Source organism: Mustela putorius, unplaced genomic scaffold (genome assembly GCF_011764305.1).
Source record: "Mustela putorius furo isolate JIRA1106 unplaced genomic scaffold, ASM1176430v1.1 tig00003875_pilon_pilon_pilon, whole genome shotgun sequence".
NCBI lineage: Eukaryota > Metazoa > Chordata > Mammalia > Carnivora > Mustelidae > Mustela > Mustela putorius.
The window spans coordinates 1,258,452-1,283,299 of record NW_025422026.1 but is presented as its reverse complement, the minus strand read 5'-3'; the positions used below and the strand labels follow the sequence as shown (position 1 = coordinate 1,283,299).

At 53.4% G+C, this 24,848-nt stretch overlaps 1 protein-coding gene across 3 annotated transcripts in view; it reads right to left on the bottom strand.

Moving 5' to 3' along the window:
• MINAR1 (membrane integral NOTCH2 associated receptor 1) overlaps positions 1 to 16,998 on the bottom strand; it is a 29,227-nt gene extending 12,229 nt beyond the window's left edge. For 2 of the 3 annotated variants that reach the window (XM_004763625.3, XM_045067265.1), the window contains exons 1-2: positions 16,605 to 16,998; positions 2,419 to 2,676 (exon numbers count right to left, since the gene is read on the bottom strand). The gene's annotated coding sequence lies outside the window, so the exon portion shown is untranslated. Of the gene's footprint in view, positions 1 to 1,027; positions 1,207 to 2,418; positions 2,677 to 16,604 lie in introns of those variants that run through there. The other variant, XM_045067264.1, reaches the window with a different exon arrangement.
• Positions 16,999 to 24,848: the final 7,850 nt, after the last annotated feature.

Sequence of the window (24,848 nt, the reverse complement as noted above, 5' to 3'; positions counted from 1 at the left end):
ACTCTGATCACATTCTAGAAAACACACCCACGGCCTCAGGGCTGGCTGTGAGCGGTGCAGGGGGCTTCCCCGACTGACTCAGGAGACCACGCGCTCACACGTGTGAGTTTTCTTGCACGTCCATTACACCTTCCTTGAAAGATGACACATGGAGGACTTTTGGGGACACACACCGAAAAACCATGCTGCAGTACTGAGAGGGGGAAAAACAGGAAAATAAATGTTTTAAGCCAGAAGCTCTTAATTACAGGAAGTTATATATTCTTAGAGATGAAAATGAAAGAAAACAATGTACACTGAAATATTAGCAGTGGTTATGTTTGGGTGATAAATATGGATTTTTCCTGAAGAAGAATCTTTGTTCTTCAGTATTTTATGATGCAAATTTTCAAACGTAGAGCGAAGCTGGAAGAATTTTTCTAGCAAATACCCGTGTACTCGCCCTCTGGATTGCACCGCTAACGTTTCACGATATTCTGTCCCTCTCAGGCCGATCTATCTACCCTTCATCGAGCCTTCTTGTTTCTTCTACTGCACTTTGAAGTAGAGTGCGGGCATCTGAACATTCCGTCACGGGCATCGTTAACCCGAGGTCGATCATCGCTCACGGTGTTCCTTTGAGGATCAGATCCTCATGCACGAACCCTGAGTGTGCGTTTGCTGAAGCTCTGATGAATGTGCCTGCTCGTGCAGTAACCCTAACCTCCGGAAGACCCGGAGCGTTCCCAGCCCCCCTCCCACCCACCGTGTTCTCGTGTGGCCTGGGTACCGTCACGTGCTCCTTGAGACTTCCCGTCCTTTCTAAAATTCTGACATGTGCTACTTGTCATCTGCACACCGTAATAACGATAGTAAGCCTTACTTCGAAACGGAGGGAAAGCAACGCTAACCCATCCTGATGGACAAGTTAAACACACTAAACCCAGAGTTCCACGAAACATCACAAGAGCAGTAGAGCGCATCAATACACACGGACCAGGTCTGCCCACAGCACCGCCACACACACACACACCGCCCCTCGGCACACCTGCTTGGAAAGGCACTCAGATGGGCCGACTTGCTGATTCTGAGGTCGGCTCAGCCCGTTTCCCCGGGGAATGGTGTCTTTTCTCCGGGTTAGAGTTCGGTGCTCCTGGCAATGGGTTCTCCGTCCCTCCCGAGGGAGCCTCCCCAGGGGCTCCTGGCTCAGGCTTGAGCTCCCCGACACGTGTCTGCAAGGACATGTAGGGCCCACGGTTTGGATTTTCCCATGCGGAAGAGACAACAGCTCTGAGGGGTCCTGTTCCTGCCCAGGCCTGCCTGGCCACTAAGCCCGCCCTGTGGAAGCATCGGTGAGAGGCGGGGACAGCCTGTTGCACTGGGGCATCAAGTAAATGAAGGGACACTGGAATCCGAGCGGCGTCGAATGAACGCACGGAGGGAAGGGTGAGCGGGGCACACGGTACTGGGATGTTTGCTGCTGGATTCTTCCAACAAGCACTTCTACGGTTGCCCTGATCCACAGGAAGCATGCATGGGGGACACAGGGCGGCCACAGGGAACCCCATGCCGCAGCGAGCCGACCCCTGCGGCTCCCGGGACCACAGGACGCTGCCCCCCTGGGAGAACCTCGCCACGCCCTATACCACTTCCCTGGCTGAAAATCTCCATCCCAGCCCAAAAGCGGCATTAGGAAGGGCGCGGCCCCGTGTATCCTGGGGAGAGTGGGATCTGGTTCACCTGACTCCGCTTTTATTGACAGTGAGATCTGGGGGCTTACGAATGGCCAGGGAGGGGACAGCGCAGGGGTTCCAGGCAGAGGGCGGGAGGCTCGAAGGGGTGGTGGGGCAGAGTCCGCTTGGGGAGACGGAGAGAGGGAGGAGGAGCCGCACAAGCAGGGATTCGGAGCAGGTGGGTGCTGGGCTGCTGGGGGGGCATCTGGACTTGATTCTGGCGCTAGTGGGAGCGGAGAACACCAGGCGTGCAGCTTGGGGTGAGCTCTTAGCCCACGGGATGCGCAGGCAGATCCACACCATCTGCCCCTTGAACGCCTCCCGATCTGCACAGCCTGCTCTAGGCTCTCCCGACTCCCATCCAAGGCGGCCTCCAGTCTGTGGCTCTGGGAAGCGCAGGCCCCAGACGTCTGATGTTTTCCCCGCCCCTTCACGCATCCCCCTCTGGCCGTGATGGATGTTGCTGCCGCCTGGTCCTCGCGGCTGGAGTGAAGGTTCACCCCTCACAGCCTCACGCATTTGTCAGAGCTCCTGGTGCTGACCTCTGCTGCCAACCGAAACAGAGCAGAAGAGCGGGGGTGTGCTGGGGGCTCGTGGGGTTGCTGTGGGAAGCTCTGGGCGGACTCAGCTGTCCTCACCTGCCTTACAGACTCCGTCTCCTTTCTGCCAACAACCCTCAGATCTGGTGGGAACGAATGACACAAACCTTCACTCGGATCAGCAAAACTGTTACGAAGGGTTCTCATTCAGGCTTTCCCACGGGCCGTCATATCCTGATTGTTCAGAAGCCAATATGATGGCAGCGATGAAATGTGGCCGCGGCGGTCCGGCTCACACGCTGCCGCACAGTTCCTCGGCAGCCCCCGTGTGGCTCCCGCCCGAGTGCTGGCCGGCTTGTGGTTTGGATGTTGTCTGCTTCCAGGACAGTGTTCACTGCCGTGACTTCAGTACAGATTGAGGGAAACTGTAAAAGGGAGGCAGCAAGTGAGCATTCTGAGATGTGTGATCTGGAAAGTCTGCATTTCCTTGCGTCGCCTACAACACAACGTCCCGCTGGATGGAGACCCCTTTCCCTCTCGCAGGCAGCTCTCCTCCACACCGTCGGTTGAAGACGGCGACCAGCGCTGGGAGGAGCTACCCTTCTGTTTGCCCAGACGAGTCCCCCACCCCAAGCTCAACCGTGGTGCAAAGCCCTTGCCTAAGAAACCAGGACATTATGAAGCAATTTCCAGGTCTGGTGAGAAGGCAAGCTTAGAAAATGTGAGAAACCTTCCATTATGAACACCTACAAATGCTGGATAAAATACATTTTTTTTAAACGTGTGGAGCTAAGTTTGGGAGAGAGCCAGGTGAATGTCCAGGTGCCAGAAACAGAGAAAGGATTGAAGATCATGGGGTGAGCGGGAACGTTGGTAATGTGGCTGCTGTGGGGAAGGTGGGCAGGTGGTTCCCACTGAGTTAGGAGACAAGAGGCCTCCACCAGATGGCGAGTGGGAACACGGATGTCTGCCTGGGGCTGGGACCCCTGAAGGACTATTCTCTAACTCTGCGTGAAAATAGGAAATACAGAAAAAATCTGTTCATGAGCTCAGGAAACAAGGAAGCTTGTTGGCCTCTGAGTTAAATAGAGGAAAAGATTGCTCCTTGAATTGTAAAGCAGGGATACGCCTTAAATGCTTTGGGGCCAAAATTTATGCTACCACAGGGTTCAAGAACTCTCGAGCTGAGAAATTAATATGATATCAGTTCCACACTGGTGACACCCCTGGATGCAAGCAAGGCAAATGCGAAACTGCTCTGGTCAATCCACGGCACCCTGCGGAGGTAAGAAGCCACATGCACTGACCCTGAGTAAAGGTTCAAAAAATTACAATGCACAAGAGAAAATATTCAACAGGGAGTGAGAGTCATCAGACACAAAATAATCAGGACCATTAGGACTTTAAGAATGTCACAAAATGGAACGGCAATCTTAAAAAAGCTGTAAATATATTTTAAACAAGGAAAGATATTTTAAAATATTTGGAAATCCAAATGAAAGAGGACGTTGTGAAAAAAGAACATAGAAACCTGGAAAAGAACCAAACGGTACCCCTCGAAATATAAAAATAGTCACTGAAATAAAAATCACAATATCACAAATCACAAATTAAATAACATATAGCATAAGTAACGAGAAAAACAGTGAACTGGAAGACAAATCTAAGGAAATCTATCAGTATGCAGCATAGAGAAATACAAAGATTTTAAAAATATGAAATCAGGGTTAAAAGACATAGAGCACAGGAGAACTTTTAACAAATGCCTAACAAGAATTCCAGGAGAGATAAGAGAGGATGGTGTAAAGTCAATGATCAAAATAACAATGTCTAGAAATGTTCGCAAATTGGAAACGCGAGTCCTCAAATCCAAATAGAAACTGCAAATAAGACCTATAAAAATAAATGTACCCTTAAAGAGCAAAGCACACCATATTGAAACTGAAGAATACCAGAAGCAGAGAGAAAGCCTGAAAGTGGGTGAGGCCGTCAGGAGAGGGAATGAATTACCGAGAAAAGAATAAAACAAAAAACGGGTGTTTCAGGAATAATTTAAAAAAAAAAAAAAAGGAGAGGGGACAGGGGCAACTGGATGACACAGTCAGTTAAGGGTCCAACTCTTGGTTTCAGCTAAGGTCATGATCTCGGGTCATGAGATCAAGGCCCCTATCCAGCTCTGTGCTTAGAACAGAGTTTACTTGGGATTCTCTCTCCCTTTCCCTCTACCATTCCCACTCATGTTCTTGCTTTCCCTCTCTCTGAAATAAATAAATCTTTACAAAAAAAAAAACCTAAAAGGGACAATTCTGTTTTATAAAGATGAGATTGTAATTTGGGGCATTTTTTTAGATAAACTCAGATCTATGTATAAAATCCACATTTTGTGTATATTCTGTGAAAAGATGTCCAGAATTCTTGGTCCTTTTAGAGTTAAAAAAAGAAAAGAAAAACTAAAAGACATGGACACAAAATTCTTAAAGTGTTAAGGAAAAGTGACTTACAGCTCATAATTATATCACCTGAAAAAAACCCCACTATTCATAAATTAAAATTAAACTGAAGACACATTTCTTACTGTGAAAGTAAGGGAAAAGAAGCTCCTTTGGGGGGAAAAAAGCAAATTTAGAAAAAAGAAAGTAATAAACATATAATTAATTCTAAACATGTAGCAATTGTATAAAACCATATTAGTGACTGTTTTTTTTTAGCTACAATGAATGGGGGATGGTAATCAGGGTTAAAACTTCTTGAGCATTACCAGGTATTCTCAGGAGTAGGAAAAGGATGTTAAATAAATTTAGATGTTAACTCAAAAAAATGTATATTACAAAACAGTTTATGGATAGCCAACAATAGAACAGGAAGAAATTATAGAACTTAATGTAGAACTTCTAAACTAGTATAAAGAAAACCGAATAAATAAAATCTCAATCAATTAATAGAAAATCAGGAATAAGAGAAATAAAGAAGAAATGAAAAACTAAGATAAGCAAAAATCACAAGATGACAGAAACATTTCCAAATACATCAAATCACAATAAATGTAAATGGGCTACAGTTAACAGTTCAAAAGACTGTGACTCTCATATTGGATTTTAAAAAAATATTGCAGTCAAATGCCACCTATGAGAAATATACCTAAACATGCTGTCACAGAAAGGTTGTAAGTATAAAGATAAAACAAGGCATAGCCATAAAAACCAAATCAGAATACAGCTAACATTTGTTATAGGCAGAATGGTACACTAGTTAAAGACCATAGACTCTGGAGCCAAATTGCCCAAATTTAAATCCAAGCTCTTCCACTTACTAGCTGGGTGACTTGAGCACTAGGAGTCTCTGCACCTCAGTTTCCTCAGCTGAAAATGGGGAGGATACTAGTACCAATGTCACATGACTGAGTTATATGCACGAGTACCTGGCAAAGAGTAAGAAATCTGGCAATACAGATATAGCTCGAGATTGGCAAATCCTATTGCCCTCCAAATCTACCTCTGGTTATCTAGCAAGATAAACATTCACATGGGTTTACAAGGTGGCAAAACTGCTTTTTTTTTTTTTTTAAGATTTTATTTATGTATTTGACAGAGATCACAATTAGGCAGAGAGGTAGGCAGAGGGAGAGGAAGAAGCAGGCTCCCTACGGAGCAAGAGCCCGATGCAGGGCTCGATCCCAGGACCCTGAGATCATGACCTGAGCCGAAGGCAGAGGCTTTAACTCACTGAGCCACCCAGCTGCCCCGGCAAAACTGCTTATTAAAAACATTTTTTAATAGTAAAGAAGTAAAGTGGGAAAGAGATAAATATGGGTTTATCATATCACCAATATTATACAGCAGCTAATGTGAATGAATTTATTTATAATAAATTTAAGGATAAACTTAAAAAAACGCAAAAATGCATGGAAAGGAAAGTTGCAAATGGATGTATCCTATCGTTGATGTCACTTGAAAAAAAATATAGAGATTGTTTTGGCATGTTTAGATAAAAAGGATAGTATGAAAACATATATGGAAATGAAACATGCCAGGTTTGGAATGATGGCTTCCTTTGGAGAAAGAGAGGGGAGGAAGGAAGATGTGGTCTAAGACCTAAAATGAAGGCCCGGCATTCTGTGCTGCCTTGACATCTGGTCAAACCAGGAGGGCCTCCACACTCTGCTCCTGCAGAGAAGACCCATTAGCCAATCAGCTCTCCTTATCAAGGGGGTCAGGCACAGCTCCTACCTGTTCCTGAGTAGTAGGAACAATCACAACACAAACCAATCACAAACAAGCCAATCACAACATCCCACAGGATCCAGGGGTCCCTTCACCCTCTTGTCCCATAATGCCTGCCTCACATGGAGCCAAGTTCAAACCCTGTGTGCCCCGTGTCCTCCTCCTCTGGGCTATGAATACATGATATATAAACTGCCGTCGATTTCATCTGTCCAACATCAGGTGTTCAGTGCATGGCCATCCCCATAACCCTAGGGAGGGAGTCCTCCCTCTAGCGCGGTGAGGAGCAGGTGAGGGAAACACAAGGAGCAGCAGGTAGCACATGAACTTTCACATACTCTTCCCTTAAAAAAAAAAAAAAGCAGGGAAGCAAAAATGATCAAATGTGAACTCCCAAGTTGGGTTATGTTCAGTGTTTCATTTGACGGACAGAAAGAGAGAGCGAGTGAGCACAGCAGGGGGAGCATCAGGCAGAGGCAGAGGGAGAAGCAGGTTCCCCGCGGAGCAGGGAGCCCGGTGTGGGGCTCGATCCCAGGACTTCGGGATCATGACCTGAGCTGAAGGCAGACGCTCAACCGACTGAGCCACCCAGGAGCCCCCTTTCATTCACTTTTAAAAAGATGTACTAATTAAAAGGTAAAGTACATTTTAAAAACTGGGAAAACAAGTTTCCACTTACGCCTGTCAAAAGGGAGGCAAAAGAATAGAACACAAATTTAAGGAGGCTCCACACCTAGTGTAGCGCCCAGTGTGGGTCCTGAACTCAAGACCCTGAGATCAAGACCTGAGCTGAGATCAAGAGTCAAGAGACTCAACCGACTGAGCCTCCCAGGCACCCCCCCCCAAAGAAAATTCTTATAAATGTGGCTGTCAAGGTGAGTAACTAAGAAAATCGAGAAGATGGTGTTTTGCTTGTTGTCCATGCTTCATTGTCTTTGCCTTTCTGCAGTGAGAGGTCCTGTGTGCTGGAGGGAACCCTATCAAGGTATTTGCTTTGAGATACTTAGTGAAGTGTTCTGGTCAAATGTCAATCTATTTGGATAGCCAAATATTAAAACTTGCTACAAAGCTCCTGCATTTACAATGTGATGGCTAACTCACCAGAGACAAGACAGACACGCAGCGGACTGGAAAGGTAAGGACTGCACACATGATGAAGGTAGCCTTTCGAGTCGATGAGAAAACAACAGTGTATTCTGCAGAATGCAAATGCATCAATAGTTAAGTATTATGGGAATGATTGGTTCACTAATTGGTGAAAAATTAAGTTCGCTCTCAGTCTTTGCCATGCCAAAAGGAAATTGCCAATGAAATAAAAAGAAGGAAATTTGAGTCAGGATTCAGATAATGTGAGGTCATGTAAGCATTGTACATACAAGATTCCAGAAATTGCAGAAATAGAAATCATGGATAAGGGGCACCTGGGTGGCTCGGTGGGTTAAACCTCTGCCTTCAGCTCAGGTCATAGTCTCAGGGTCCTGGGATCAAGTCCCACTTCAGGCTCTCTGCTCAGCCGGGAGCCTGCTTCCTCCTCTCTCTGCCTGCCTCTCTATCCCTGCTTGTGATGTCTCTCTCTGTCAAATAAATAAAATCTTTAAAAAAAAAAAAAAAAAAGAAGAAGAAGAAGAAGAAATCATGGAGAAAAAGACTGATCAGCTGGGATAAATGGAAATCACTTTCTTACAACACTAATAAAGGTCACAAAAGTTGGGGGAAAAAACTGGAATGCAGAACCTTTTAGCTTCTTACTGAAATCTCTGAATACTAATAGGAAAGAAGGAACAGCCCCCAAAATACTGAATTTACAAAAAAAGAAAGGCAAAGAAAATAGTGTACATCATAATCAGTAAAGCAAACTAAAACAGCAATTTGACTAACTTATAATTCATAAATCTAAAGAAAGTATCTAAAATGATATTCTCTTTATGAGGTGTGGAAGCGGTATTAGGCATGGGATTTTTGCTTGCTGGATTGGTAATGGTTAGGAAGGCTCGTACTGCTATCAAGGGAGAGGTCGACAGTGGAAAAGAAGGCGCCCCATGTATCTGTCGTTGGAGAGGAACACACCCGTGTGACTGCTATAGGAAGTAATCAGCAGTAAAGTTTAAAATAAAACTTAACACCTAAAATGAAAATATACCTAATTTTATTTTATTTTTTTTAAGATTTTATTTACTTATTTGACAGACAGAGATCACAAGCAGGCAGAAAGGCAGGCAGAGAGAGGAAGGGAAGCAGGCTCCCTGTTGAGCAGAGAGCCCAATGCGGGGCTCGATCCCAGGACCCTGGGACCATGGCCTCAGTTGAAGGCAGCAGCTTTAACCGACTGAGCCACCCAGGCGCCCCTATACCTAATTTGAAATTTAAAAATCCATACTCCTAAGTACAGCTCCAAGGGAAACACTGGATAAGTATAAAAAGAAAAAAAAAATGCTACAAATATTTTCTCTTCAATATTGCTCCTAAGAAGAAACTTTCACCAATAAACTCTGTATCCAACTGGTCATGTAAGATTACGGCACATCAGTATGCTGAAATACCATGCAGCCATGAATAAATCATGTTGCAAATATTTATTATTGACACATTTAATGTTAATGGCATATTTGTAAGTTAAAAAGCATGCTACTAAATGACATATTGTAATGCGTTATAAAACCGTCTATATATAGTATCTTGTACACACCCTAACTAGTAATGACCGTCCCTGGGTGGGTTTTCCCCTTGTTTCAGGTCTGTGTTTCTTAAATGTTCTGCGTATCTCATTTTCTAATGAAAAATGAAGAGGAAAAGATATACAGGCAGATCCCAGAAATGGAAATTGGGGAGTAAATTATCACCTCTGATCTTTGGCCTTCTCGTCTAGAAAGGGAAGGTATCACTTCCTCCTCCTGGGATCACTAAGAGGCTCAAATGAGACATTCATTTTCTTCATTCAAAAGATACTCATTTTGTAACTGGCACATGCCAGGCCCTAGTTCAACAGGTAGAAATACAGCAGGATATAGAGCAGATTAAAACAAAATGAGAATACCCTAGTAAGCTTATATTCTAGGTGGGGAGATAGATAATAAGCAAAATAAATGTACAATGTGTAGGAGAGTAGAGGTAGAAAGCATTATGGAGGGAAAGACAGGAGGACAGAACAGGGCAGATGGGGGTCGCAATTTTAAAAAGATGGTCAGAGAAGTCCTCAGAGGAAAGACTGTGTCTGAACGAAGTCCCCAGGTATGTCTGAAACAAATCACGTGCCTCCTTTCTTTCCATGAGGTGGAAAGGTGGAGGAAACAGCCCGTGCAAAGGCCCTGGGGCAGAAGCATGAGTGGCATGTTTGGCTGGCCATGGAGGCATTCTATAAAATATGGTGTGCAAAGAAATATGTATTACTGTATGATCTCTGATATAATAGTTTGCTCCAAAATGATTATTTTCTTTATCAAAATGTCTCCAAAAGATAGCTTCCTAACGCTCAGGCATCATTCATGTCTCATTTTAGGGCAAAATATTAATAATGAGTAGGAAGTCCCTTATCTTCCCCTCTCTTCTCCTGAAATCATCCCCAAACCAGCCTCCTCCCTTTGACCATCCAGGGAGAGGTGAGGCCCTGGACCAGATGACTTCTGTGTCTTGTTTTAATTTGAGTTAACTGTTTGTTTCCAGCCCAACAATAAGTCTAAACGCACATCCCAGATCTCGTGTGTGGCCTCCTGACAGCCGGGTCTAGCGCTGCATTTCCCGAGCCTGAGTGCTTTGGCGATGATGTTGAACTTTTGTTGCCGTGTTTCCCAAACCTGGCTCCATGGGTTCAGCCATTACAAGAGGGCAGAACTCTGGGATTTGAGAAACGCCGACCAACGTGATGATCGGTGCAGACCCTTCAGAAGTCAGATCAAGCTCTGCCTCCGGGTCAGCCTCCCTGCACTTCCGTGGCAGACACAGATCATCTCGGACGTCGTCCTGTATCCGCCTCCCCTGCAGCTGCGACATCACCCCAAGCACAGAGGCTCGCCGCCGCCCGCCCTGATCTGCCATCTGAGAGAGGAGACAAGCCCCCAGCGGGCCACACGGGGCTGAAACCCAGGTATCGGCGGGGCGGCGTTCCTCCCTGGCGCTCTAGGGACGAATCCCTTTCCTTCCCTCTTCCTGGTTCCTGCACGCGGCTTTCCTTGCCCCTCAGCCCCTTCTTCCATCTCCAAAGCCACCAGTTACGAGGCTCCCAGCCCCGCTCCAGTGGCTACGGCTCCCTCAGCGAGTCGTCTGCCTTCGCCTCCCCATTTACGGGCTGTCGTGATGATCCCCGGCCACCCAGACGGCCGGGATGACCCCCTTCCCGAGGTCCTCAACTGCCTCACGTCTGCAAAGCCCCCTCTGCCATGTGACATAATGTGGTCAGGGGTCTGGGGGGCTAGCCCAAGGGCAGCGTTGGGGGTTCTTCCTTACGGGGCCTCCGACCGGGACCTGGAGCAGCGGGCCTGAAACAGCGGCCCCCCCCAGCACCAGGAGGGAGGGAAGGCTCACCCCCTCCACTTGCTCACACGTGCAGCAGACGTCCCTGGAAGCCTGCCATCCTCTCCAAAGGCGAATGCTTTGCCCCAGTTGATAAAGTCCAACCTAAAATAGAGAGGGAACCTCTACTGACAGGCACGCGAGGGGAATGAGACTACTGCTGGTGCGGGACTAAGCGCTCCCCGGGGCCGTAATCCAGAACACATCCTAAAATCCCGGAACCATGGCCGGCCACACGGCCTCATCCCTCTCCCCGTTCCTGGAGCTCATGGCACCCCTGCCCGGAGCCAGTGGGCGTGGTGGCCCCCCGGAGAGAAGGCAGCCTCTCCCCCTTCCCTAGGGGCCCAGGGGCCAGGCAGAAGTCAGGGCCCTGGGGAAGGCAGGGGAGAAGGCAGCCCTCCAGGGATATGAGGGTGGCTCCTCCCACCCCCCCACCCCCTCACCCCTGGCTCCAAGGCCACCGCAGCCACCGCACCTTCCCTGTTGATGGGATGTGGCTGCAGGAAACATTCTGTGACTCACAGTGTTGGCTCAATTCTCCGTGCCCCTTCCTCCAGTGACTGGCCACGGCACTTGTAAATGTGGGGTAAACCCAGGCTTGGTTCTCAGCCCAGACGTTCCAACAGGGCAAAGCCGGGAAGTCCATATTCATGAAGATCCCAGGAGGCTCTGGGTTGGTTGGCAGCTGCTTGCGAATTCTGGACAGGTCGCACCTCGGTGCCGCGGACCCGTGGTTCTTCTTTAAATAATTCCCGACTGGCACATGTGCTTCTCGAGGAGCTTTTTTATCCTGGCGTGCAGAGCACAGGTCTCTCCCTCAGCCTGGACCTGACGATCTTTCCAGTGGCCGCGCCACACAATGGACTCAGACCGAGCTTGTGGGGGTACCGAATCGCGATGCTTTTCTTCCTGTGGCCGCTGGAGAATCAGGCCTTCCGCATCCCCACAGAGAACCTTGTGAGTCACACGCCAGGCCGATCAGTCCCTCCCTCACCGACAGTGCGCGCCGATCTACCCAGACTGTGCCAGACGCCGTGCCAGTCCCAGGGCAACATGGTGACGGGGGCTGTCCCGCCCCCCCCCCCCCAGGGTCTCCCAACCCAGGGGGAGAAGCAGACCAGCAGAAGGGCCACGGCGATGGGGACAGAGGGGAACGGCTCACAGCCCACTGCCCACAACTGTTCTTCGTGCCCACCCAGCCCACTGCCCACCCCACTCATCGCCGCCCCCTGTCCCCTCACTGTCCCCTACCCACCCCCTGCCCCTGCCCCTCACACTGAGGAATGACTTCCCACTTCCCTCAGCTCCACACACCGCCCGCACCCCGCATCTCCTGGTCGCTTCTCAGCGCTGCTGAGGCCCCACAGGCTTCCAGGAGAGCTGCAGCCCCTCGTCCTCACAGGACGCCCCCCCCCCGTCCCTACTGCCCTGCTGACCTTCTCAGCTTGTTTTCTCAGCTGTTTGCTGAAGTCTCTGCAAGTCACCAGAACCCTTGCGTGTGTAGCTTCCTCCAAAAACCTTTCTTTTCTCAAAATCCCAGTGTTCACAGAGGCTCCATGGAGCCGTCCCTGCCCGTCAGCCACGGGGGGGTCACGAGGGCCCCCAGCACAGAACGGGAGCAGCAGGAGGGAAGGACGCAGCAGACGGGACACACACAGAGGCGAAGTGGACGTGGGCGGGCTCAGCGCGGTCCCCACTGTCCCACCAGGGGAGAAGGCTGTCGGAAAAGCTCTCGTTGGAGGGCGTGCACAAACAAACCCCAGAGCCCCAGAAACATCCCACAGTGAGCACGGCCGCAGCGCACGCCCTCAGGCTGGCATTCAGTGAGGCACGAGCACACGCGCGTAGCCCAGCTGGAGGGCAACCTCCCACCCCGGATGAGGAAGGACACATCAGCAGGCCACAGCCACGTGTCACTGGTCTTTCAGCTCATCCCACAGAACCCTTTGCTCTAATTCCAATGTCACAAAAGAGCTTCCCTTATTACCTGGCCTCTAGCCTCCCTGATCAGTGAACACATTAATCAGACTCACTTTCTTCCCCTGAACCATTAAACCAGCACGTTATGGCTCAAGCCCTGGGCTTTTGGTCATCGTGGTCCTTCTCTAGAAGAACAACGAGGGTATACACTCTCCAACCAGCTCACGGTGACCATGTCCTCAGCCCCGTGTCCACACCCCAGGGCAGTTCCCCATAAAACGCCGTCTCAGCAACCACCCGCCCCCAATGGGTCCTGATCCAAAGGCAGTGTCAACCCAAGGCCGTCACCTGCCAGGATAGGTCAGGTTCTGCTGCAGTGACAAACAGTCCCCAGACTGCAGTGGCTCAAAACCCCAACGGCTAACTTCTTCTCCAGGCCACGAGTCCACCGTGAGTAAGCTGGGGTCTACGCTCCTGGTCATCTCTGATCGGGGACTCAGACTGAGGGGGCAGCCACCTCCCAGAGCTCTCCCTGTCACTGGAGTGGAGGGAAAGGGGGAAACGGGTGAGCTCCCTTCCACACCTTAAAGGGGGCCCAACCACGTAATTAGAGGGTTGGCACTTTTGGTCTCAGCCCCAGTCTCCAGGGAGGGGACAGGGACTGGAGCTTGAGCCAATGGCCCACGACTTAGCCAATCATGACTCTGTAATGAAGACTCCATACAACCCCAAGAGCAGAGCTCCCAGGCCCTTTTTCAAAGAGCTTTCAAGTTTGAGGAACCAGGATGTGAGCCCTATGGCTCCTCCAGCAGCTGCCATCAGAAGGAACCACATGTGTGCGTGTGCAGGACCCCACCCCCGATGCTGGAACTCGAAAAAGCCTCCTTAGCAGCTCCGACTACAGGAAAGGTTTTCTTACAATGTGCCACGAGGTGTCCTAGACACTGGAGAGAGCAACGGGTAAATCCAAGTCCCCCTCACGATTCATGCGGCTCCAGAGCCCAGCCATCCATCGGTCACAGTTCCATCAAAATAGCTCCTTATCTGCTCATCCATCCAGCAAGGACCCACAAGCAGCCGCTCACCCACTGGGCACAGGGTAGACCCGGGAAATTTAGGGCTTGCAACAGTTAGGGTCCTCTGGGACTCACGTGCTGGGGACACCGCCAGCCATCTGGAAGGAGCCGGAGCCAGGGAAACACTTACAACACAGGACGGAATCACCACAGTGTCTGCTTCCAACACTCGGGAGGAGACGTGCCATGTTCTAGAGAGAAGCCTTTCGGGACCCTCCAAGTGTGTTCTGGGGAGCCGCTAGCGGTTCCAGAAGGGCCCTCTGGAGTCAGGCTGGGAGGGAGCCGCCGTCGGGTGGCTTCCCACTCTTTAATCTGTTCCGTATACGTAACAGTCATATAAAGTTCAATTTTAAAAGAGAAACAGAGGGGGGACATCCATGATCTGATCTGGTGCGCTCTCCTTTCCGACACAGGAGAACAGGAGAGCAGGGGAGTGAAGGAGCTCCCCAAGGTCATTCGAAGAGTGAGAGGCGGCGGGAGTAGAGTCTGGCCCTAGCTGCCTTGGCGCATCTCTAAACTCCGTAATGCTGTTCCTCTTCTTTCCCTTTTTTTCTCTTTCATGTCAGTGGACACTGAGTCTGCAGGTAAGCTCCCAGAACTGCGATCCAAATGTCAGTGGGAAGAGCTAATCCGCGGGGCTGCTTTAGCCACAGATTTGCAGAGGAATCTGGAAGGTTCCCCCAGCTAGTTTGAGAATGCCCATCAGCCCCTGGCTGGAGTGGGGAGCAGGGCCCTCCCCTTCTCCCAGCCCCGCCACCCTGCAGACGCCTGCCCTGCAGGCGCAGAGCCCTTGTTGCAACACTGGTCTGCTTCACATTTGTCAAGACTCGAGACAGGGCTGATGTGGGGACCCCTGAACCCCCAGACCCGTTCTGTGTGCTGTGGATCGAGACAGGACAGGTGGCCTGGCCTCGACGGGGCCTTGCCCTCGGACGGAGTATCAGGGAGTTAATAAATCCAAAGGCTTTTAGAAGCCGCAAAGTCTCATCAGTGTTGCCTCTAGTGCCAGCCAGGGAAAGAAGACATTATGTATGTTAAACTCAGAAAGAACATACCACCAACAAAGAACGCTTTGTCTGTCCTCCAAGTATTAAGTGCTCTACAACACTTCCTCACCAAATCATCAGAAATGCAAAGAAACTGTTTGATCTCATCTTTCCCTGGCAACTGATGTGTGTTTTCATAAAGTCCCTGATCTATACAAACCTCAGACACACACGGTGAAAATCAGACTATTTACCAGACAGCTACGGCTTTCCCTCCAGGCTCCAGGAAGCTACGAACAATCTGTAAGTTTGCTCCTGCCTCTGCTCTCCTCTGCTACACAAGAAGGAAGCCCATTAACGGGGTCGTGCAAGTCCCTCTACAGTGCCAGGAGCCCGAGGCTCTCTTACTGTCTTCTCGCGCTTCGGCTGCTCGGAACACTGCGGCCAGGCTCACAAGGAGCCAGGGGCCCAGAGCTCATTCCAAAAGCCATCTGTGGCCACAGCCCTCGGCTGGCTCCCACCCGCAGGGGAGGCCCAGTGGATTCCAGAAAGGGGGGGTGGTGGCCAGGGGCTTTTACTGACCCTCTCCATCCAGAGAGGGGATAGCAGCGGCTTGTTTGCAGGAGGAAGGGGAGCCTAAGGTCCCCAGGAGCTGCTGCCGGGCTCGTGGCAAGTCTTCACATGACACCTAAAATCACAGCAGAGCCCTGCCCGGAAGCTCCAGGTCACAGCCCCGGGGGCGGCGGCACTCAGTCCCCTCCTGATGAAATCACCCCCTCCGCAAGGGAAATGGGCTGAAAGCTCTTTAAGACAGACCTCTATTGTTTACAGCCGAGACTCTGGCTTTTTCCCTCGGCTTCGGTCTGCACCGAACGTGTGCACAGCAGTTGAACAGCTACACTCTTCCCCGGGAGCAGTGCTGACAGAGCGCGGTCACAGTCAAGCTTCCCGGATGCCACGGGAAGCTCCGGGCACCCCCAGGGAACAGACAGATGATTACTCCGGCTGGATCGGATCCCGCGGGGGACACTCGTGTCCTCGCTCTGCATACGCACGGATCAGACGGTATGTGAGGGCGCACTGCCCGCCACCCAGGCCTGGCTCCTGTGCTTTCTGGCAGGTGAAGTTGAACCTCTCATCTCCCCGGGAGGAACAACGATCGCTTTCTACCTCTACGTGACTGGAAACGTCAATGTAAGGATCAGGTGCCGGGGCTGGTCCACCTGGGTCTTGTCCGGCTTTCCGTCTTACTTTGCGCCTCTGATGTGTCAGGCTTTTTGCCCACCCAGCTCACATATTTAACCCTCCAAATACCGTTTTCCAGAAGAGAATTTTCAGCCGTGAAAACTTGCCCCAAACTGCACGGTCCCTTCCCGGATCCCTGACCTCACCGCCAGGTTTGGTGAAGCCCGGCAGTCCCCACCCCCACCCCAACACCTTTTCCACCAAGCCCAGGGCGCCGCGCCAAGCGCCCCGCGGCCCGCAGAGCTGGGAGCCCCGCCGAAGAAGGGGGGCGCGCCCGCCGGCCCCATCTACCCCCCGCGCGCGGTGGCCCCACCGCAGGCACTCGCGGACCCACGTCGCCCGGACACACACCCGCTCGCGTGCGCCCCTGCCCCGCTCGTCCCGGGCTCTCCGAAGTTACCTCCGAGGCCCCCGCGGGGCTTCCTCTGCTCTCCCGCGGCGCTGCGCTCGGCCTCCAACGCCGCGCCTCGGGAAGGTTCCGAGCCCCCGGCCGGGCTCCTGGGGCAGTAAGGGGTCCGCGCCTGGGGGCGGGGCGGCTGCAGCTCCCGCCACTCAGCCGGGGGGTCCGCCCTCAGCCTCGCAGCGCCCACCGGGCTGCGGGCAGGGCCGGGGCGGGCGCGCGGCGGCCGGGGCGGGCGCGCGGGCTGCACCGGGGCAGGGGGCGGCCGGCTCGGGATCGCATGGCCCCAGGCGGCCCCGGCCGCGGTCTTTTGTCTCGGCCGGCGCGCCGCGTCACGGGCTGGGGGCAGAGAGCCGCGCGGGCCGGGCAGCCGGCGGCAGAGAGCCGGGCTCGCGGCTCGCGGTCGCCCGCCCGGGGCGCGCAGCAGGCGGGGCGCACGGGCGGGGACTGCGCGCACCCCGGGGACGGAGGGGCGGGCCCGGGCAGGGGCGCGGCTGGAGGCTGCGGCGAGCTAGAGCGGGCGTGGGGGCGCAGCCAGAGCTCGGGGACGGCGACGTCGCTGGGTCCTGGATCGCGGCCGCGGCGCCGGGGGAGAGCGAGCCGAGGCTGCGCGCTGGAGGCGGCCCGGCGGCGGGAGCCGCCAGCGGGGTTCGCGTCTCCTGGCTCCCGGGAGCTGAAGGTGACTGCGGCCCCCAGTGGCCGAGCCGGGGCGAACAGTGTCCTCGCTTCTCCTCCGGGTGCACTGGGCTCGCCCTTTCCGGGCCTCCGGCTCCGCAGTCTTTGGCAAGGCCCCGGCAAAGTGGTCCCTTGGCTCATCGATTTTCCCTCTTGGCGGGTCTCGGCTTAATTGGTACCCAGATTGGAGACTGGAGGTCATGTGACTACCCCCTCCCCAAACACGCACAAACACACACACTCACAGTTGCACACACCCCAAGCCCAACGAAACCCGCGCGGGTTTGCAAGAGTCAGACTGGGCACATCGATCAGCGCTGGCGGCCTTTGGCAAGTCACCGAGCGCGCTGCAGTCAGCGGGGCTGAGACGTGGCGGCTGCCTCTCGTGCCACCGTCTACACAGACCTGTGTCTGCCGCGGGGCGGGCTCCCATCTTACAGCGTTCTGGGCCCCCTTGGCGAGAACAGCACAAGAAAGTCTTCCTCTCAGACCTATGGAATCCCTTTTCAAAAGGAATGCAAGTCCCCCCACCCCCACCGGGTCTGGGTACCTCCGCGGGGCGCCGGGCGGGGCCCTCTCCCTGGGCTGCAGTCGGTGGCTCTCCCCGGAGCACAGCCAAGATGCCCTCAAGGCGTTTGCTACCTGTGGTCTGAGCCACAGCGGGGCGGGCGGGGCTTGGTGGGGGGGAGGGTGCATGCGGAGGGAGGTGGGGGTCGCAGAGCTCCCGCACAGACACCCTCCCTGCGGGGCGTGGAAAGTGAGCCCGCTAAGAACCAGATACTTTAAATCCTGCCTGACCCCAGTGCTGTGTGTGGACAGCTTGATTCTTCCCAGAGCTCCTCTCTGCTTGAGCAGTTAAACGCATTTGCCTTCAGTATCTTTTCACCAGGCAGGTGCAAACCGGACTGCGGAGGACAGGAAAGGACTGGACCGGGGCGTTGGGAGTCAAGTGCGCCCCCTTCCCCCCCCCCCCTCGCTCAGGGACTCAGTTCCTGAATGGCACGGCCTCTGTCTTTTGTCTGGATGTGGTTTGTGACAAACAAAGGCATAACCCCAAAGAATAAAGGGGTCAAGGTGAGGAGTCTGGTGGTAGCTGGAGAGCCCTGAAGCCCCCCCCCCAGAGACCCCCAAACCTTTGCCCTCAGAGCACAGGTTGAGAGTTCGGCAACAGCAGATGGATTTTCTCCCCAAAATGAGCACGGTGGCCCCCTGCAGAGCAGTCAGACAGAAGTCCTGAGGCGTCTGCCTTCCCCGGCTCTAAGTTCTACTTCCTCACTCTCCCTATGGTTTCTCCACCAAGGGCCGGCACAGAGGTCCTGGGAGGAAGACCTGAGCTTCCCAAAGCTCGGAACGACCCCAGATCCGCTCTTTCCCTCTTTGTTCAGCTGAGGCCGTCAGAGGGTTATTTAATTTTTTTCTTCTGAGAAACCATTTTGGAAAACAATGTTTTAAATTTAAAACAGCCTAAAACAAACATGCAGAGTATAGGCCTCGGATGCTAACATCACTGGGTTCTGGCCAGAAGTTTCCTCTTGCTGGTCAAAGTCCCAGAGAACTCAACGTATGTGTCTCCCAGGTCTTCCCTCAGCCTGTCCCAGAAGCCCTCCTCGAAGCCTTGGGACAAATTCCGCCCACTTTCTGTGCGGCTACTCCCCGTCCCCAGGAGAGACACGGGTGCCGGTGTCCTTCTCTGGGAAGTGGCAGTCCTTCTGGGACTCTCTTGACTTTTCTGCACTCATAGAGGATGTCATTGGAGCCGCCCCGTCCCGGCCCCTCGGGACAGAGCCCGCGCCCTCCAGAGTCATTTCTGTCCACCATCCCTGTGCCCAAAGTGCCACCAGATCATGCCCACTGATCTATGCACCCAACACAGAAAGACTGGGGGAAATGATAGAAATTCATGGATTATACTCCCGGGATAAGCTAAGTTTTTTGTTGGTGGTGGTTTTTTGTCTTTGTTTTTGTTTTTTTGGTCTGGAGAACAGGAGACAGAGGTTGAGGTGGAAGACGAGCACCAGACCAGGGAGGCAAGAACAGAAGCAGCCCCCAGCCCCCGTTCGACGGCATCCTTCCCTGACCCCCCCCCAATCCTACCTCGTAATACCATTCATAAACGGGACAGAACCCAGTGCAGAGTGGGCAGAAGGGCATGAATTTGGAACCGGAAGATCCGATGGCAGACATCTGCGAAGCGGTACGCACCAGCGAGCGAACACAGACAAAGCACCCAGCTTCTCTTCGGTCCTTTAACACTTGAAACGCTGGGTTTTGCTTAAGTCTAATATCCGGGCTGAAACACACGGCTGGTTTCCATCATGTAGAATCCGAGTGCGAAACGCTAGCAGACCTCTGGGGAGCCTCTGGGGCGCCATGGGACCCAGTCTCGGCAACATGGCCCCTTCGATGAAACGTGGTGCAGCAGCCCAAAGAGATGCGTCCGTCATCAGGTCCTTCGTCCGAGCCTCTCAGGGACAGCGTCGTCCTCTGCCCTTCTGACCTCAACTGCTTCCCACCCTGTCTCTGTCTCCCCCAGAGCTGCCCCCCGTATCTCTGCTTCTCTCCCTTCCCGTCTACTTTATCAGGTCCCTGCGTTTGCTATCCTCGCTCCACGGGGGCAGGGGGCACACCGGTGGGGACCGGAACGCCCCGCGGTGACCGGGTGACCGGCGCAGGCAGACGGCCGGGAACGCCCATGGAGGGCGCTTTCGGCTCCATCATAACTCGGGCCCCTCGGGTGCGTCTGGGCCCCTCGGGTGCGTCTGGGCCTCCTGAAGCGTTAGGAAGGACACGGCGGGTAGCGCGGCAGCCGGAGGCGCTGGTCTCCCGCCACCCCCCGCCCCCCCGCCGGCTGTCCGCGTGCACTTCACACCCAGTTATAACCTCGGCTGCCCTCAGTCTCGCCGTCTGGAGCTGGGGTGGGAACCTGCGCGGGGCCGCTGGGAACACAGCAAACGCACAGTGTGAGCATCGTGACAGGCATTCGGCGGGTGCTTGTGGCTTTCGAAGATGACAGGAGGGAGGAGAAAAGAACGAAAGAAAGAGAGGAAGAGAGGGAGGAAGGATGGAGGGTGGGGGATGGGAAGAACCAGAGAGAGGGAGGGAGGAGTGAGGATGTCCTCTTGGGCGGCCAAAGCTTTACCGCATCCGTGAACAGGGACGGGAAGCGCGGGGACCTGTTCCCTCCTCTGCGCTGCGAGCCCGGGAGGCGTCGTTTTGCTGACTTGACAAACGGTGAGCGGCTCGAAGGGACAGCGCCATGGCCCGGCACGGGTGCTGTCCCTCACTCTCCTGGAGCGGTCCAAGACTCTGCACCGTGCTGCTTCCGTGCGCTCCCGGCGGTCACCTGCCAGGGAGCACTTACAAGTCTCAGCCCGCACTGGGGCTTTCTGGATCCCAAGCCACACCACCTCGCTTGTCCGTCTGGGCTCTCATCCCGGACTCATCCAGACGTCTCTACCAAGCGGAAGCAAATGTCAGAGACCATCGGACTCTGGTCTTCAAACTGTAGGAGAACAGCGGCCTCTACCCTCGACCTCCCAAGGAAAGCCTTTGTGACATGCTGCCTCTTCTGGAGGAATTTCCTCAGTGTGGGGACTTGCGGCACAGTAATAGGTTCCGGGGGGCAAATTCAGGGTGAGGTGGGGTCCACACCTCTCCACGTCCATAACCCCTCGGCTGTGGATGCATTGCGAGGGCGGAGGCTGCCCTCGCAGGCTGCCCAGTGTGAACGTGCGCCCCGGGAGGGACTGTAGACTCGTCTGGCTCTGATTTAGGACCGGATCGGAACCGGACCAAGCTCTTGGGAGTCCTCACTTGGTGTCCTCGGAGGGCTACGGCCCCCGTCGCAGAAATGCTGTGTGTTGGGGGAGTGTCTCTGGGCGAGGCTGGAAACTAGGGGTCTCTTGGGGCGGAGATGAGCCCAGCAGCCCCGTGGTCCCCTCCGGAAAGCCGGGCCCCAGGTGGGACCCTTCCCTGGTGCATGTGAACCCGCGACCTCTGCTCCTCCACTGTGCGCGTGGCCGTCTCCAGGCAGACGCCGCCGGGGATGCGGGACCATGCTCAGCAGGTGCAGAGGACATTGTTATTCTGCGGCTGCCCAGATTCTAAATGCTCCGCTTATATTGGAGAAAGCTGCCATTTTGAAACTTCACTGTCCCCTCTCCTCCCAAACCCTGGCAGAGCCTGAAGCCGAAGACTCCGGTGACAGTTGGGAAAGTGTCTCATCACGCGTGGCGGTGGCATCCAGGCCCCGTGTGGGAACACTGGGGGCTCTCATGGAGCCCTTCCTCTGGCATGACCTTGACGGGGATGCCAGGCCCTCCCCACCGGCTTCTGCCCGTGCACTTTCCAAGCCTGGCTCTCTGGCCTCCCCACAGACTCAGTCAGCTCCTGGGATGCTTCCAGCAAATTCCCTTGGCCTCTCTGTAGACCAGAGTCAGGCTCTGGTGCTGGCAACCCAGGTTCCTGACCGGCAGCGAGAGGCTGGTTTCCCGTGTGGATATCCCCGTGGCCTGGACATCCTGGACAGGAGATGAGGATGAGACCCAGCTCAGAGTGTCCAGTGTCACCAAAGCTGAGCTCACCAGGCAAGGCCACATCCTGCGACCCCCTCTCCTTTCTCGGCAGGTACAGGCCATGGTGGACGACAGGGGAGCTGCGGGTGACGGCGGGGGGTGGCGGTGTCTCATCCTGCCGCCCTCCCCCCGGGCTCGGGCACCTGGCCACGGTGCTGTACCCTCCAGGTCTGGCTTCCTCCTCCTCATGTAGAAGGAGTTCGCATCAGGTTGTCCCTGGAGAACTTTGTCGCCCTGGCGTGGCGGTCAGGACCCTGGGATGCATACAGGAGAGTCTGCAAACCAAGGGACACCCCAGCACTTGCCTCTCAATGATGGGGGCTCTGGAATGCGCTGCTGGAGGAGATCCAGGGGGAGAAAGCGGGGAGTAGGAGCTTTGTCGTGCTGTGAGTTCTTCAGTTTCATCGCAAGGGGTGTGAGAGGCATGAGGGGTGCTACCGGGACCAGCTGATGGGGAGTCCGTAAGTCCTGGGCACTGCCGTTGAGGGGACACGTTCATCCGAATTTCTTGTTGTTCTGCACTTTATTGCAGAAAAACCATGATTCCTCTTCAGACCATAACTATGCGATGGTGCCTATAGGATCCCCAGGGGGCATTGCTGACCTTAGAAGATGATGCATGAGCCCCCAGCAGAAGGAACTAGACCTTCCCAGTTCTCTCAACGGCACTCAAGGGACTCGGGAAGCAAATGGAGAAGATCCTGTGGAGCCCGACCCCTGACACGGCCCAGAACATGGTAGGGGCTCAGGAAACACCCAACAACTTGGGTGTCCTTACAAACATGGCATAACACAAACCTTTTGTAGGCGAGGGCTGGCACACAGTAGGTTCTCTCCATGCGTTTGCAGAGTCATCTCTGTCTCCCGGCAGTTCACCCTGGGAAGCTCCAGCCCAAGCTCGACGCTAACTTCCCAACACCCACAAGGTGCCCTGGAGTGGGGGTGTGGTTTCTGCGTGTGTCTTCCCGCCATCACTGGACAATTTAAACTGGACAGATCAGAGAACCAAGCCTCAACCCTGAGAGGGCAATGACCTCGCCAAGGCCATTCAGGAGGTGGGCATTCCCTCACCCTGATCTAACACATTCCCATCGAGACGGGATTCCGACAGGAGGCGGATCTCCGTTCAGTGTGCCCGCGGGATACCGCCAGACAAGGAAGAGTTCGCGGAGGCTCGGGAGAAGAGTGCCCACCGATGCGCATGGAGGCTGCCTGGTGATTGCCCGTGCCGTGCGGGCACTTTGGCAACCAGAGAAGCCTGGCCTCTCGTTCTGAGCTCCCAGGATTTCTGGACCCCTAAGATAAACAAAAATATTCAGCATTGGCGAACGGGCACGCCTGCAGGTTTCTGCAGAAATAACCCTCTCCTTTATTGTATCAGCATGTTGGGCTGAATCACCCGGAACCATCTACCAGGTAAGCAGAAAGCAAACAGCCTTGCTAGCACCGGATGACGGGGAAGGACGCCTCTGCTTGTTCTGTGGGGACACCGAGCGCCACGATGGCCAGGCCCTGGGAGCCGCGCCCAAAAGCGGAGACGTTGCCAAGCGTAAAGAGCTCCCGCCACACCAGGCGTGTGTTCTGAGGCTTAGCTTGCTTAAGCTTTACAGAAATCCTACAGGGCCACTGCTGCTGGTCCCGTTGTATGAACGGGAAATCGGAGAGCCAAGAGGGTCAGTCACTTCTCTGCGATCACACAGCTGATAAGGACCGGAGCCGGAGCTGCCCGGGGCCGTCTGGCTCTCGAGCCTGGGGGAGCGTCTTTATGCCACAGAGTCGAGTGGGGCTTGGCTCCCGAGTCTCACTGTCCATGGGAAGGACGAGGGCCCAGAAAGCCCTTCTAGCTCAGGTGGTCAGTGAGGACAGGACAGCCTGGGGATGCTCGGGAGGCCAGACCAGCCCAGGTCACAGGAGTGCCACTCTGTTCATGGTTCAATCAATTGCTCATTGTGTTGTTTTGAGTTAGTAGCATATACAATGTAGAAAATGTAACAGTAGCTTAAAGAGGTCAACCAGTTACCCGATCTAGAGACACCTGCCGTCCCGGTTCCTCCAGAGACAGACTATAAAAGCAAAAGTGTGTCAGGATTTCTTCTGCAAAACAGCAACATTCTACCCACATTACCTTATGCATTTTTTTCACCATCAACAAGATATTTTGGAGATCACTCTTATCAGTGTTTGTAAGACTGCTTATTTTTTATTTCAGATAAAATTTATTTTTGAGATATATGTAGATTTGCATGTGGTTGGCCTGTTCTTTTTTGTGGTTGCATAATATTACACTCCACAAATTACCATGATACGTTTAATGAGTCCCCACGAATGGATATGTAGGTCATTGACAAAGTTTTGCTATTATAAAAATAATGCAATTGCTATACCTCATACGTGTTATTACACACACTTAAGAGTAAACATCTGTAAGATCAATCCTGAAAAGTAGAACTGATGAGTCAAAATGTATATGCAACTCAAATTTATTGATATTAAAAATTTACTCTCCAGTGAGGTTATAACAATGCACACTCCCAACAGATCAGAAAAAGTTATTTGCATGTTTTCCATTTTTTGGACAATTTGACAATTAGCAAAAATGCAATCCCCATTCATTTATATGAGAAAAGCTTCAAGCATTCCCAGACCCAAAAAAGACCCTCTCTTAGGCTTTTCTGATACCTCAGGACACATCTTCCTAAAGGGCGCAGGGACTGAGCTTAGATGCAGCTCGAATGCTCACAGGCTCCTGACTCTGGCGCTGGACTTGCTGTGCTGCGTGTGGCTCTCGGGTAGGGGTGTGGGGAGGGGGGTATGAGCAAGCCTTCGGGGCACTTGTGGCTGGGGGGTGCTCATAGCTGGGGAGGCCTTGGGGGCCGTTCAAACTTGGAGTGTGCTCAGGGTTTGGTGGGGACCCTTGGGACTTGGGGGACATTCGTGGCTGGGGGCACTGGTGGCTGGTGGGGGTGCTTGGGGCTTGGGGTGCTCGCATCTAGAG